This window comes from Phascolarctos cinereus, unplaced genomic scaffold, assembly GCF_003287225.1.
Source record: "Phascolarctos cinereus isolate Bilbo 61053 unplaced genomic scaffold, phaCin_HiC Scaffold_8;HRSCAF=390, whole genome shotgun sequence".
Classification (NCBI taxonomy): Eukaryota; Metazoa; Chordata; class Mammalia; order Diprotodontia; family Phascolarctidae; genus Phascolarctos; species Phascolarctos cinereus.
The window spans coordinates 24,460,533-24,477,646 of record NW_027556291.1 but is presented as its reverse complement, the minus strand read 5'-3'; the positions used below and the strand labels follow the sequence as shown (position 1 = coordinate 24,477,646).

Genomic DNA, 17,114 nt, shown 5'->3' with positions numbered 1-17,114 from the left:
AACATGAAGGTTGGGTTGGAAAACTGAACAGTGCCAGCAAAGCCAAGTGTTTCCCCCAAGAACAAAGTCAATGTCAAAGTCTCTAAATTGTTTCATTGCAAAAGAAATAGCTCCACAGCACAGATGGACAGCTGGTCAATGGAGTGGACGGGATTTCTTCAGTGATCAAGCATTACTTCCAAAAGAGAGAGACCAGATGTTTTAGAAATCACTGCTGCATTCTTTGCTGGGTCAGGAACTCCATTTTAGTTGAATAGAACTAATGGAAAACATCATAGCTAACATGCCTACCAGTTTGACATCACCGTCATCCCAAACATTCAAGGAAACCAACACTAACACTTAAGTGGGTCAAAGGGAGTGAACTGAGCACCCAGGAAGACCCAAGTTCAAACCCAGCCTCAGACACTTACTAGATGTGTGACCCTGGGCAAGTCACCTCACCTCTGTCTGCCTCAGTTTCCTCATGTGCAAAATGAAGATAATACCACCTAACTCCCAAGGGTGGTTGTGAGAACAAAATGAAATGATCTTTGTAAAGCACCTTACAAATTTTTTTTTTGGTGAGGCAATTGGGGTTAAGTGACTTGCCCAGGGTCACACAGCATTAAGTGTCATGTGTCTGAGGTCAGATTTAAACTCAGATCCTCCTGACTCCAAGGCCAGAGCTCCATCTACTGTGCCACCTAGTTGCCCCCACTTTACAAATATTAAAGGGCTAAATAAATGCTAGCTATTACTGCTAGCTATAGGAGGCTGCTTCAATTACAGAACTAAGGATGCAATCAGGGTAAGTGGCCACCAGATGGCAACTATATATAACATATTGCCAAGTGCTCGTGAGCTTCTGCTGCTCAGATGGAGGAAGATATTAGCATGCTTTTCCTTTACAAACAGAACCCTTAATTAAAAGTTAAGCTTAGATATTATTTACTACGTAACATGTTTGAAGGATAATACCAATATTGCAAGCTTTTCAAGGGCAAAGGTCCAGTAGCTGTACTACGAATCCATATCTAAGTCCGTGGTCCAATGCTCAGCTGCCAATTCATTCCCATCACAAATCAAATGCATGGACCTATTTTAGAAAATATCTTTTAAACTCAAGGTAGAGTCAAAAGCTCTTCCAGAGGTTGGAGGCCTGCTTGGACTTTAAATTTCCCCCAGGTGGTTCTTCTTCATACTCTGAGGAAAGCCATTTCTCTCTCCCCACAGGAACTGCTTGCTTCCATGCTCCACAGACCCTTTCTCTAGCTCAGTGAGCCAGTTTGCTCCCCTGGGGCCTTATCACACAAATGCTAAACCTAGTGTGAGCCATGAGCAGAGGGCAGAAAAGGAGCCCCAGTCAGATGAGCATGGTTTAGGGTCAAGATTAGTCACCAGAATTACAGATTGCCAAAGCTGAAAGGACCTTAGAGTTCACCTAGCTCAGTACCTTTATTTTACAGAAGAGGAAACTGAGGCTCAGAGAGATCAAGTGTCTTACCCAGGACAAGTGAGTCGCAGAGCTCCAACTTTAATTTAGTCTTGTGGTTGGAACCTCCCACTCACAACCCACCTTACCCTCTGCTCTGACATGCTACTTAATCTTTGGGGTTAAGAGAGGATTACTGTTTATGGATTACAGATTTTCAAAAAATTAAGATTATAATAAAAAATATTTTATGGTCTTTTCCTCTTTTTTCAGGCTTCTTACAATTTCAGATTCAAATAATCATAGTGTTAAAGGAATATGTTTGGGAACTGGGCACTGATCACAGCTGGGAGAAGAGAGAAGAAGACAAAATTGTAATTAAGCTTTTAAAAGTGCTTTTCTTCCACTAATGGACATTAATAATGCATATAATTTTTTCTACCTAGAGAATACTTCTCTGATAAACAGAAAAACATACAATCAGAGTGAAATAAAGAATCTTGGATAATAAGGGCCCTCACGTTTGCCCTTCTTGGCGTGTCACGCAGAGCATGCACGGCTATTTTCTGCCAGTTTCCAGCCAAGGGCACGTGAGGAGTTGGGATAGTGTAATCATGAAAAGCCTAAATGGCTATGGAGACAGAAGCAACAGTGACTCTAGAGATGGTGAGCCAGAACTGAGTTTGCATTCAAAAGTGAACGTGATGATTGCTCTTTTCCCTCCCAGCACCAAGTGAAGAATTGTTTTGAGTTGTCTTATCTCCTAACTACCACATGACTACATGGTGCCTGTGTCTTTGTTGTTCCCTGATCTTAGGCAACCTCATCTCAGAGTTGGAAATGACCAGATGACAACCTTGCAAATTTCTAAATGTTAGAAGTCATCAAAGGTCCCATCTGGCAACCCAAGTTTGTAACAGGGTCCACTAGAGGGGCTAGCAGTTGCTTAAAAAAAAAAAAAAGGAAGTGCCCCCAAAATGCAAGTGGACAGTCACCCCAAGGTGGAAGCAGCTTCACACATCATGAGCTCCCACTTGCAGGCCCCTGGGGAGAGAAGGGCTGGCTAGGGACTCTTGAAAGGTACCAGTTCTGAGAGCCCAGCAGAGAACTATACTCAAGGGGGTTTGAGTCCACTCTCCCTCAGAGATCTTCAGTGTACAAGGGGAAAGTGTGCTCCCAGGTTCTGGAGGAATATTTTTTAAATACGCTTTTTACTAAACCACTTGAGATTAATTTGGTTAATAGAGTTCTACTGGATATTTCATACCAGGAAGTATACCTGATGGGGGCTCAGAACTGACAGTAATCCTGGCTCCTCAGGGTCACTTCAAGAATGCTGAAAGGAATAGCAGTCAGCTGCCTTCTAAGGATTGAAGCTTTGCCAATTTGAATAGGAGTTGGAGAAATGGATCTGGGGTAGAGGGCATACTTCGCTTAAGAGGAAAAGTAATGTCAATTTCTTCCAGATTTCCACAAAGGCTATGTCAGGAGTACAAGCTCTGGCAGATTCCATCATGCTGGAAAACCTTCAATGACAGTTCCAGCAGCAATGGAAGTCTGCTTTCTGAGGACCAACCTAAGTACAGTGAAGCTGGAGGGCCACTTGACATAACGAATTTTTTCACCATGGAAACTTATGACACAAAGAAAATTACAAAATGACCTGTGTGGCTGCCTTGTGCTTCTGTAGTGCAACTTTCAGACCATCTATCAACACTTGACTTAGCTATTGGTACTAAAAAGGTGAGATCTCTGTCTAATGACCAACAAATGGACATATTACTGGAGGCACTTAATCAGATCAATCTTGATATCCCTGCTACAAAAGAAACCTAAACTTAGAAAGAAGTTGCAGTTCAATGGAAGGGTGCTAACAGTTTCTCCTCAGGGATGCAAGTAAAGGAGTTTGCAGAGCTGGTTTTATCAGGCACACAAAGAAAACAAAAAACATTTCATGGGGCATTTCAGTCATCTCATATTACACTGCTCATGATAAATATTTGCAAAAAGACCCCTGAAAAAGATTACTAGCATTTCTATAGCATGTGAAGTTTTCCAAAGTGCTTCAAATGCTAATTCACTTGATCCTCACAATAAATGGAAGGTAGGTGCCACTATTACCCCCTTTTTACATTTAAGAAACTCAGAGACAGAGAGGTGAAATGACTTGCCCAGCGTCATAGAGGTACTAAGTGACTAAGGCAAGATTCAAACTCAGGTCTTCCTGACTCCAGGCTCAGTGCTCTATCCACTGTTCCACACCACCCAGCTGCCTCAAAACAACTAAATATCAGAATACCAAAATTACAATATCTGTTGCAGGGGATAGAGAAATTTTTTTAGAGATTTAAGACCTTCTAAATTAAATCAACATATATGTTTAATACTCAATGACTTCAATGCATTGGTGGGGATGGGCAAGGACTACAAAAAAAAATGTTGGGAAAAATGGTTCAGGAGTAAGGAGAGAAAAAAGGTCAGAGTTCTACACTACCCAGAAGCCTCATACCTGTGCAGCATGAATTCTTTCTTTGAGAAGAGTTAAAAGATGCTAGACATAGCAGATCCTGCATAACATCACAAAAATGAAAATGATTATATTTTAATGGAGAGGAAATTACTCATTACTCATATAGGAGTCATTCTCCAATCAGCAGGCTGTGTACAGTGAAGACTACTGACTTGTTAAAGCAAAAACCAAGAATAGTATGTAGCCAGAAGATTAAAATGAGAAAACGATATTATATTCAACTAAAACAGTTCCAACCTGACCTATTTTGACAAGTTATTAACAATGAAAAATGGGAAATGAATAAAAGGCATTAGCATTTATTACAGTAATTTCATATAAATCAATGTAACTCAACTGTCATAATGACACCAAAAGTGCCTAAAAACTACCTTAGACAACATTTGACTTACCTACGAAGGGGACAAATATAGCAGCAAGAATGCCAGTTTAGAATATAATCTCATTTGTAAAATCTTATAGAGAAGATTGGTGGGAGAATATCATAAAACAGTAAGAATACAGTAGAGAGAAAAGCCAGTTTACAGAAAGCTTGGCCAAAGACCTAACTAAAGATGCTTAAATTTAAGGAAGGCAAACAAATGAAAGGTTTTTTTTAAATTTGCTTTTTTTTTTTTTAACAAACTCTTTACCATCAAGGATAGCAGTGACACCACATCTGAACTACTGGCGTCACAGTGTCAGATCTGCTTAAAGAAGAAATGGAAATTGCAGTGAAGAAAACAAAGATGGGAAAAGCAGCCAAATTAGACCAAATCACATCAAAAGATGTCTGTCCTGAAGGTGACTGTCAAGATTTATGAAGGAGGGAAGATACTTCAGGCACGGAAAAAAAAAATCTTAGACCTTATCAATACTCAAAAAATACAGCCAAGACGATATCAGTAATTCCTAACTCTCATGCCTTATTTCCTGCTTATATGATTTAAAATTCACCTCCTCTCAAGGCAAGTCATTTCACTTTTGGACAGCTTTAACTGTTAGGAAGTTTGTTTGTGTTTCTGGACACCAAACCTAAATTTCCCTCTCTGTAATTTTCATTCATAGCTCTTGATTGTGCATTCTGGGGCCAAGTAGAAAAACTCTAGTCCCTCCTTGCCAGTACAGCCTGTCAAATACTTGAAGACAGCTCTCATGTCCCCCTTAGTCTTTTCTCCTCCAAATTAAATATGCCGATTTCCTTCAACTAATCCTCATATGCCACAGCCTCAAGGCCCTTTACCATCCTGGTTGTCCTCTCTAGACACTTTCCAACTTAGTAATGTCTTTCTTAGACCAAGGTGCTCAGAACTGAGTACATGGGGCTACCTCTTGCTATTCCTGGACGCTGTGCCCCTTACACTGGCTTCTTTGGCTGCCATATGACTCATATCAAGCTTGCAGTACATTAAAACCCACAAATCTTTTAAAAAGCAACTGCTATCTAGCCACATCTACCCCATCTTATACTCGAGACGTTGGGTTTTTTGGGCCCAAATGTAAGACTTTCTATCCATCCCTGTTGGATTTCATCATACTCGATCCAGCCTAATGCTTTAACCTGTCAGAATCTTTTGTAATCCCCAACACCTACTGTGTTAGCAAACTCTCCCAATTTTTGTGTCATCTGCAAATTTGATGACCATGTGGTCTATGCCTTTGTCCAAGTCACGGTAAAAATGCTACAACACAGGGTCAAGCAGGGATCACTGGAAACCTCCTGCCACATCAACACTGACCCACCCAGCCCGTTTGGACTCCATCTGATTGTATTACTGTTTAAGCTACAGCTCTTCATCTTTTCCCCAAGAACAGCATGAAATACTTTTAAAAAATCTTTGCTAAAATCTAGGTAAATTGTATTTCTCACCATTTCTTTATTTATCTTGGGTATCAACTCTCTATTAGTCATTTCTGTTTTATAATTTTCAGCGTAAAGGTTCTCCTTTGCAGAGAAAACAGAAACAAGACATGAAATGTGAAGAACTGCTTTCTCACTATTGTCATTTATAACTGTCCATTCACCCCAAGCAAAAGTCCTATCCTTTATTTGATCCTCCTCTTTGTTACCCTCAGCTCAGCAGCCTCAGTTTACTCTGATGCTATTTTTCTCATACTAATCCTGTTACCTGGCTTAGCTTCCATCTTCTGTACATTTTTTAAAAACCTGCTGGTCTCTTCAGATGGATCCCATTTTTCTTCTTCATCAGAATTATTCCCCTTTTTGCCTTCAGAATTTCATTCTTGACAATCTCTCATCCCTCTAGAGCCGTCTTCCCCCCAAAGCAATTTGGGACATGGGAATTTGTTCATCGGTATCGCAAAGAGACAATGAATTGGTCCCAAAACTGAACAGGAGGAATAGAATGGGCTAGGTTGACTTTAAGAAATTGCAAAATTCTTCCAATGACTACAAGCTTCTACCTGAAACAAAAGCCCCTCTTTTTAACACTATGGAATTTGTTTCTAATTAGAAATTAGATTAGAATTAGAATTTAAATTCAGTTCTAATACCCATAACGTTCTAGTGTTACAGAACTGAAAGTCATGGAACATTCTCTGAAGGAATCAAGTTGAGGATTATCCAAAAGACAATGAAGAGGCATGTACTACATGTGACAAGGGCTTATGAAGATCAATGGAAAGGATATCATCAAAGATCCAAAAAAGATGAGGGGCTGGCCTCATGAATATTCTGCTGTCTATGGGATGTTTCTCTCTGCCTTTGACTTGGTTGGAGCATATGACTTCCAGTGGAGTCTGTGAAAAAGGTTCATTTTTATGCTACTACTTTGGGGTTTACTGATGTATATACATTCCGCATCTCATCCGTTAGAATAAAAGCTCCTGAATGGCAGGGATGATTTTGCTTTTGGCTTTGTGTATCCTCCAGCATCTAGCCTAGGCCCTTAGGACATGTTTGATGGACTGAAGTGACCTTGCAGGACCATGTGCCTCTCCAACATGTGCTCACGAGGTCTATCAATATGACAAAGTCAGCAGATTAGTGGAAAAATACTGGCTCTGGAGTCAGAAGATACGAAGTATAAACTCTCTTCAAACAGCATGCTCCACTCTGTGTCGTGTGTTAGGCATTCCTTAGGCTCAGCTGTACAAATTATCTGGTGCTGTGTCCACACTTGGCACAACCCACACTCACCCCAGGGGAATCTATTTGTTCTGAATGAACATAATATACTTGAAAGGTCCTAATAGCAACCTTGCCTCACTGATTCAAACAACCACATGCTTATCTAGCAAAGCAAATTTAGAAGCTAGCTCTTTGGTAGAAGGAGACTGGGGAAAGGAGAGGAATGTTTCAATCGGTTCCTTTTTCCAAACCATGAGCATGTAGAATGAATGATAACACGCTCCTGATGTAGGCATAACGTACCAAATGTAATCCTGAAACCAGGCCAAGATGTTTCTTACTAAATTGATGATTAAAGCCAAGCATTACTCTCATTTCAGACCTTTGAGGTTCCATGTTGTTCTCCTTTGGATTTGCAACTATTTGGATCACATTCCACACTAAGTCACAGTTCTAAATCCTTGTGTAGGGCACACGTGGAGGATGTTCCATGTGCTGGTTGTCCAGCTCTGCGACCCTGGGATAGTTACTTAACATCCCTGGGCCTCACTTTTCCTCATCCATATATGGGGGTAAGAATACTGGCACTACTTACCTCACAGGGTTATGAAGAAAAACTCTTTATTCTTAAACAACTCCTTTCCATAAGGTTTTAAGAAAACCACGTACTCCAGGGAATGATGTGCACCAGAGATCAAGCTTCTTAGATCTAGAGAAAGAGTTCTCAGACTAAGCAGGACTGAAGGCAAAGAAGCTTGAAGGGACAGAGCAGTAATAAGAAGAAGGAAACTTGGATCGTGACTTCACTGTGAGTTTTATGGATTGCATGGTTCCAGAAGAACAGAAGTCAATTCCCTACTGACCCCAGTTGCTTTCCAGTGGGGGGGCTGCCCATCAAGAGCATTAGTAGGCCAGAGGATTGCACAGGTCTCTGCGGGAGGTGGGGCAGGCAAGGGAGAGGGAGGGAAAGTTGTTCAGGTATGCGTATCTATTGCTAAGTAAAGCTTGTCTTGTATTTGATGTTCTATTAGCCTGAGTGATTGCATGGGAGCTGAGGGACCTTTTATTTTTTGCTGTAGAGATCTAGACGTGAACCAAATGACTGCGTTCCTAGGAAATGCTGGAAAGAGATAAAATACACCAGGGAAAACTGGTAGGAGGCACAAGCTGAAATGGGTATGATTAATGAGAAATGTCATAGAATGAACCCAGCTGCAGAGCTTAAATTCAGGGTTATTCAGGAAAAATCATGTTTCTTCAAATCCCAGTTTGGCTAATTACTACTTTGGACAAGTCACTTTGCCTTTCTGGGCCTTCATTTCCTCAGATGATTATTAAGGCCCCTTTCAGGTCTAGATACTAATGATTCTCATTTTTTAAAAAGTCTTTAAAATGACATTTTTTTTTTGTGAAAGTAAGCATATTTTCAATGTCAAATTGTGCTGAATTCCTGAATCTTCTATGATGTTTGTGGTGATTATTTCAGGAAGTGGAAGCCCACTCTATTCTCTTCCAGAAACTTCTAATTAGATTTAGGGGAAATTATTCTAGACTTGAGACGAGGAGATAAAGGTAGACACAGAGAAAAAGAGAAATAGTTTAAAAATGCAAATATGCACTAACAATAACTCATTTTTGTAGGGCCTTCAAGTTTCCAAAACAACTTCCTCACTAGACCCTGAGACTCAGAAACGTGAACTGATCATACACAGCTAGAAATGGCTTGAGTCATGATTTGAACCCCGGTCTCTCATGACTCCCAGTCCACTGTGCTTTCTGCTATATCTCTGTGCCTCTGAAATTATCTCAATTCTTTAATGAAAATGTTCCCAAATGTAAAATACGTGAGATTTGGCATTTCCCTGGTTAATATAGTCTTGAAACAACCAAGAGAAGGGATTTCAGTGTCACCATTGCCAGACTCTTGTACTTCTTAAGTTGTTAAAATCATGTGACTTGTATAAAGGTATGACTGCATCTATCTTCAAGATGGTATACAGAACAGGGGTTTTTAAACTGAGGTCTGTGAACCTGCTGGGTTTTTTTTTTCTTTCAGAACTGTATTTCATTATAATCTGCTTCCTTTGCAATCCTACATATTTTATTTTACACACTTAAAAACAAAATTCTGAGATGGGTTGCATAGGCTTCATTGGGCTGCCAAAGGGAGCAGAGAGGGCAGGGACACATAAAAAACTAGTATAGAGTAAACCTGTGGGGCTCTTTGTTTTGGAACTCTCCTAATGAGCCAAATGTCACTTTACAAAGAGAGAGGTTCTAAAAATATATGCAAAAAAATGAAACGGTGAATGAGGTTATTTTGGATTCCTGTCTGGAGATATAAACAGCCTAAGAGGGAGTTAGTAAGAAATCAGAACTATTTTCATATATATTTACATAGTATTTCACGTACATATATATGAAAATATTTATACAGAGACAGAGAAGCAGAGAGAAGAAACACAACAGAAGAGAGGAAGAAAAAACCATCTGCTGTCTCTGCATACTACTGGCTCTCACAATGCATTGAATCTGAAGCTAGACATGTGACCTTGGGAAAGCTACTTCCCTTCCTCTCAGTTTCCTTATCTGTAAAATGGACTCAATTCCTCAGGTCTCTTCCATTCTAAAAATTGTATGATCTATAAATGTGTGTTGACATTTTTAGAAACATCCCAAAAGTTAATAGGCTGTGCATATTCTTTGACCTGCTAGGCCCACACCCCAAAGAGATCAAAGAGAGAAGAACCCATATGTACAAAAAAATGTTTATAGCAGCTCTTTTTGTAGTAGTAAAGAACCAGAAACTAAGGTGGTGCTCATCAGCTGAGGAATGGCTGAATAGATTATGGTATATAAATGTGATGGAATACTGTTGTGCTATAAGAAATAATAAGACATAGCTTTCTTCCCTTTCCAGTGCCTTCCCTCTTTTAATTATTTCTTATCTATCCTGTATATACAGCTCACTTTGTATATATTTGTTTGTATGTTGTCTCCCCATTAGATTGCAAGCTTCTTGAAGGCAGGGACTGTCTAGTGCCTCTTTTTGTATTCCCAGTGCTTAACGCGGTTGCCTGGTATATAGTACGCACTTAATAAATGTTTATTGATTGTTTTCAAAGTAAACCAGGAAGGCTTGTAGGAACTGATGCAGAGTGAACAGAACCAGAACAATACTGCAAAATCTAACAATTCTGAAAGACTTAACCAACTCTGACCAACCCCATGATCAACCATGATTCCAGGGGACAGATGATAAAGAATGCTGCTCACATCCTGACAGAGAGGTGATGGATTAAATATGTACAATGAAACACACATTTTATGATATAGTCAATGTGGGAATTTGTTTTACCCGATTATGCGTATTTGTTATGAGGGTTTTGTTTTCCTTCTCCCCCCCACCTTTTACCCCCAGCCCAGGGGGAGGGGAGGGAAGAGTGAGAAGGAGAAAAAAATGCTTGATAATGAAAAAAAAATAGAATTACAAATTTAAATTTTTATTTCGACATATTTCTCTTCAAACTGCTGAATGAACATGTTGATAAATACTTTTCACAAATTTACTACACTTTATTGGGTTCAGTTGTTTTTTAGTCACATCTGACTCTTCATGACCCCACTTTGGGTTTTCTTGGCTCATTTGACAGATGAAGAACTGAGGCAAACAGGGTGAAGTGATTTGCCCAGGGTCACCCAGCTTGTAAGTGTTTGAGGCTGGGTCTGAACTTAGGTCCTTCTGACTCCAGGCCTGGTGCTCTATCCACTGCAGTGCCACCTAGCTGCTAAATTCTGCTTAAATGAGAAGGCTATTATTTTATGGCATTGGCTGCAAAATATATATAAAATAGAATGGCTCGTTAAATGCACCAGGATTGAAATGAAGAATTACTACTCCAGTCTGAAAATGCCAGACAGCCTCATTTCCTGGTATAACTGGATTCACTAGACTAGTAGCTAAGGACACTGTATATCTAGATTTCAATTAGTCATTCGACAAAGTGTCATACTGTCCTAGTGTATTGAATAGTACATTTAGGTGCATTCACAGCTGGTTCGATGACTCATCTTATAGAGTACTGATTAATGGATTTATGTCAATGTATAAGGAAGTCTCTAGTGGACTGCACCACAGATCTGTTCTTGGCCCTGTGCTATCCAACATTTTTATCAGTGACTTGGATAAAACCATATGTGATATTCTCACCAAATATGCAGATGCATGAGGTATTAGGTAGCCAGGGAGGCTACCTAATACATTTGATGAGAGAACCAGAATTCGAATAGATCTTAAGAAGCTGGAAAAGTGGGCTAAAGCTCTATTTTCTATTCTTAATAGCACAGACCCAACCACCTTGGGCTAAAGCTAATCAGACCAAATTGACCACGTCAAAAGTAAAGTCCTTTTTGTGAGGTAAACAATTCAAGGGCCTAAGTATCTGTCAGAGAGCTATGGCTAGACAACAGGTCATATGAAAAAAGATCTGCAGTTTTTAGTGGGTGAGCTCCTGTAATCTTAGTCTTCAGTAAGAGAAACATAATGTTGAGAACATAGCAGAAGACAGGACTACTGTCCTAGTCCCTTGTCTGACCACATTTGCAGTACTACATTCAGTTATGGGCACCATGTTTTAGAAAGGACATAGACAATCTGGTGACAATCTAGAGGAAGGTGACCAGAATAATGAAAGCCCTGGAGATTATGCCATGAAAAGACTGGTTAAAGGAACTAGGCCTGTAGAAGAGAAGATGTGAGAAAGCATAATAGTTATCTTCAGATATCCGAAGGACTCTCATGTCATATAAACATTACACTTTGAGGAATTGGGTATGTTTGGCCTGGAACTAAAAAGATTTGGATCTAGGGGGAAGGTGGAAGGGCACTTTAAATATTTGGAAGGCTATTATGTAGATAAGGGATTGATTTTTTTTTTTTTGCTTGACCTCAGAGGGCAATGATTAGATGTGGCTGAGAAAGGAGGAAGATTTCAGCTTGATATGAGAGAAATCTTTTTAACATTAGATATATTCAGGGGTGGAGTATGTAAATGTAGTGTCAAAACTACCCCACTCCATTTTAGCCTTGGTACCTTAACCAGGTAAGACTTACCCTACATAGTCTAAAGCCTATGACTGATTGATTGAGATCCTGTCCTCACCTTACTATGGTATCAAGGCTAAAACTGACTGGTTTCAATCCCACTCTGACAAATAAAATTCACTATATTATATTCCTCGGTAGGTAATGAATCACCTACTGCTGGACATCTTCAAGCAAAGGCTGAGTAACCACTTGCTCATGGTACTGTAAAGGGAATGTCTGCCTCTGAGACCCTTCAAACTCTGTGATTTTGTGTGGAAGATGATTTGATCCATTCTGCTTGGCCCCAGAGGCCAGAACTAAAAGCAATGGGAAGGCAGATTTCAGCTGAACCATGAGGACAAAATTCTTAATAGTCACAATTGACCAAGAGAAGGGAGTGGGGGAATGGCAGTGGTAGTGGTAAGTTTCCCTTTACCAGAGGTATTTAAAAGGACACTAAAATGACCACTTGTCTGGAACACAGTAAAGGAGAATACAGGGTTAGGGTCCCTATGAGGGCCCTTGACACTCTGTGATTCTTTGATTCTATGAAATATTATTTGGTCAAAACATTTTACAAAGAAAGAGATGATCCTAGAAAATTCAGATATCTCCAATCATAATCTAGGGGTAATTTCTAACTTGCAAGATGATATTGTGGATAGCAGGCTGGCCTTGGGGAGTCAGAAAGACCTGAGTTTTGAGTCCTACCTCTAACATACAGACTGACTGTGTGATATTGAGTAAGGTCCTAGACTTCCCAGGGGCCCCCAGACACTGAAGACTGTAAATTATAGAGGACTTGTTGATTTGCATTAGTAGGAGTTTTCATCTTAGAAATTCCCCAAACCAATGAAATGGTCTAGAACAAATATATATGTATATGTAATATATATGGAATTATATCTATAATTAAAATCACTTACCTTTATTGGGCAATAAATGGGTGGCCTCAGATATATACACACCTAGATAATAATAAATAGCTCTACTTTTAATAAATATTCATTACTGTCTAACATTTTGATCTTTTAATAAAGCATTTTTAATAAAGTCTCCAGCACACAAAAATTTATGCAGAAAAGAAACCCTTCTGGAGAAAATTAATTTCCTTGACTCTACTCAAGTTTCAGAAGAAATTCTACTCTGGAGAATATTCCACAAAAGGAAAATACTTACAAAAGAAATCTTTCTAACAATGTTTGGGAAAAAAAGACAAAAGAAAGTTCCACATCAATTCCCCCAAAGCTGTGTCTGCGTTGGCTCTACGGTGAGGAGTTAAGATTGATTGCATATCTTACCTGGGATATTTCAGAGAAAAATGGAGAATCTTTACTAACAGACAAGGCCTTACACCTTGTAAGGGTTTAATAAAGGCTTGTGGATTATTACTGAGCTGCAGGGCCCATGTCCTGACATTAGCCAAGATGCTGCCTCTTGTCAGGTAGGACTCAGATTTATAACTGCAGCTGGTGCTGGAAGGGACTTCAGAGATCTAACCCATCTAATCATAAGGGAACTAAGGCTCAGATTAAGTGACTTGCCCAGGGTTCCACAGATATTAAATGGATTTAAGCCCAGGCCTTCTAAGGGCCTGAAGGCCCACACCCACACCACCCCCAACCCCCACATGGAAAACGGACATGCCCATGGGCACCATGCTGAAAGGACAAAGGGGGGAAACTGCACCAGTCAGTCTAGACTCTAGAGCCATCCCTTGGAGAATAGTGGATGATGTGTTTCACTAAAGGGGGTTACCTACAAAAGTGATGTCAAAAATGGATCCCCGAAGGCTGCACATTGACTTAGAAAATCACAAATTAACATTATCCATGTTATATTGTACTTTTACTTTGTTAAACATTTCTCAATTATGGTTCTTGCTGCACTCAAGAGAACCGCAGCCATGAGTTCGACACCTGTGGCTAGTACACTTGGGGGAGGGACTCTACTTGGAGGAGCTATCATTTTTTGTATGTGGCTTGAAAGGGGAGTCTTTCTTCATCAAGGACTTGGACTTTTCTGCTTTTTCCCTTGGCTATCTTCCTTCTAGAAATATTCTGAGATGGCAACAAGTGAGAGATCCCAAGTCACCCAGAGCTGTAAATATCAGCTTTGGAGAGATGTATGACATATATGTAGACAAGATCAACTCTAATATCTGCCTTCTAGATGGAGTGGGAAAAGATTTCCTTCCTTAGTTTCTAGAACAAACTAGAAGTTAAGAGGTAGAGTCTGATTCCAGAATCTAGTATTCTAGCCAGATAAGGTGGATCTTTGGGTCATCATCAACTTTGGGGATCCACGAAAGCTTAAATGAGAGCAATGAGAGGAAGGCCCCAACCCTCACTGCAATGAGTAAATCGTCTATAGAGAACGTACATAGAGACAAAGAGAAAAATAAAAAGGGATAAAGGGGTGACAAATTATATAATCTGCACTGGTAGAAAGAGTGCCCCCCATTGATGGGATCACAGGGCTGTCAAATTTATTACAAGTCTCAGGATTTATGACAACCTAATGAGAGAGAATCACAGAGCAACTCAATTCCTCATAAGGATATTCCTCCCTTGTCAAAAACAGAGAGCCCAATTGTGGTGGTGATGAGTAAAGATTTAAAAGCCCAGGCATCAGGAGTAGAAAAGCAAAATAAAATAATTACACACATACATACACACCCCTCAAACTCACTGTGCCAGGCACTTATGTACTCTCAATCAAGCCCTTAGCCTCACCTGCTGTGAGAACCATCCAACACTAGAGGGCACTCTGGGGTAACTGCCAAGCTCCCTGGGTATTTCATCTTTCAGTCAGTCAACAAGCAATTTTTAAGCATTCATTACATGCCAGCCACTGTACTAATTGCTAAGGAAAGGTGCATATAAAGAAAGGCAAAAACATGGTCATTTCTCTCAAGAAGTTCACATTCTAATGGGGGAAACAATAGGTAAATAACCAGGTACATATAAGACATATACCAAGTAGATGAAAGGTAACCTGATCATCCCCACCGGATCACTATTTTGCCCTAGCAGATGGGCTTGCACAGCTCAATGAAACTGTGAGCCATGCTCTGCAGGGTTACCCAAGATGGACAGGTCATAGTGTAAAGCTCTGACAAAAGATGACCAACTGGAGAAGGAAATGGCAAACCACTCCAGTACCGCTGCAAAGAAAACACCACGGACATTTTTAAAATGCATGACATCAGAAGATGAGCCCCTCAGGTTGAGGGCATAGTGTGTTATGGTCCACAAGGTCACAAAGAGTTGGACACAAGTGAACAAAAACAACAAACCTGATCATCAAGCAGTAGCAGGGGGATTGGGAATGGCTGGGGCAGAAGAGATCAGGAAAAGTTTACTGCAGAAGGCAGGATTTAAGCCAAGTCTTCAAAGAAGCCAGAGAATCTAAGGGTGGAAGTAAGGAGAGAGGTGCTTCAGGCATGGGAGAGAGCCAGTGAAAAGGCATGGCATCAGGAGACAAAGTGCTGTATAGGAGGATCAGAAAGGATACCAGTGTCACTGGATGGCAGAACGCATGGAGCGAAGTAGTGTAAGAAGACTAGAAAGGGACAAGGTTGGAAGAGCTTTAAATGTCAAACATAGGATTTTATATTTGCTACTGGGGATGATAAGAAGCCCCTGGGCTTTACTGAGTGGAGTGGGACAGGGGTACATGGTCACGTTGGCAGTAGTGTTGAAGATGGATTAGAGTGGGGGGGGCAAAACTGATAAAGATCTGAACTAGGGTGGCAACTGTGTAAGTGGGGAAAGGTTCTAGAGAAGAAATGAGAAGATATGGTAACTAAACGTGTGAGGAATCAAGGTTGGGAGTCCGAGTAACTGGAAGGATGGTAGTGTCCTCAACAACTATAGAAACGGTGAGAAGGGGGGAGGGTTTGGGGAAGAACCCAACGAGCTGCATTTTAGACATGCTGAGTTTAAGATGACTTCTCTGGGCTATTCAGTTCCTGACGCCAAAAGGGCAGGTGGGAATATCAGACTACAGCTCAGGAGAAGAGTGAGGACTCAATATAAAGATCTGAGAATCATCTGCACGAGGGTTATAATCAAACCTATGGAAACTGAGGGGAGAGATCAACCAGGGAGAAGAGAAGAGGACTCCGGACAAAACCTTGGGTGACACTCTCAGATGGGCATGACCTGAATCCACAGAAAGAGTATCGTGAAAACCCAGAGTAGAAAGACAATTCAGGAGGAGATGGTCATCTATAGCATCAAAGAGGTCAAGAAGGATGACCATTGAGAAAAGGCCATCAGATTTAGCAATTAAGACATTAACTGACTGCTACTCATCCCGACTCCACCCTTTTGTGGGTAGTGTTGCTGTTATCTGATCAGATCAATAGCTTGTAGCCCCCCCCCCCAATCTTTCTTAGGAAAACATGTCCCCTATACAAATGTGTTTGTATATTACCTTTTAAATCAGAATGATAGAAATGAATCAGAGCAACAGCAACATATACATACATTACCCCACCTGTGGGATTCTCCTCCAGTCTCTGTTCCAGCATCCTCCTTCCCCACACAGTCAGGCCAAAGAGTCTAAAAGTCTAGCTCCCCCAAGCTGCTCGCAATTTGGAACCAACAAGGCTCTTTCCCAAGGCTTTTTCATTCACAGCAAACTTTCACAGTAGATAAATACGTAGTCTCTAGATAGAGACAGGTACTCCCAAAGAATGACCCAGGAGGTTTCACAAATAGAGCAGACCCTGCTGCAGGCTCTGCTCCTGGATGTGCAGCAATCTCGGGTGCAAGTATTTAGTCTGTGTCTCTCTTCCTGTGGACCTGGGCAGGATCCAAGGCAATCTCCCCAAAGGATGTAAACTGCCTGGTCATCTCAGTTCAGCCAAGGCAGTGAGAAAGAGAAAGGTACTTGGCTACCACCAGTAGACTGCCATTCCCTCTCCCCCTTATCCATTGTGCTTCCCTGATAGCTCCCATCCCCTGCTTGAATACCCTGATCACACAGACACACAAACCCAACAAGG

The 17,114-nt window shown here is 40.7% G+C and overlaps 1 long non-coding RNA gene across 1 annotated transcript in view; it reads right to left on the bottom strand.

Annotated features, from left to right (window-relative positions):
• LOC110193042 (uncharacterized) overlaps positions 1–17,114 on the bottom strand; it is a 132,641-nt gene that overhangs the window by 46,251 nt on the left and 69,276 nt on the right. The window lies entirely within an intron of this gene.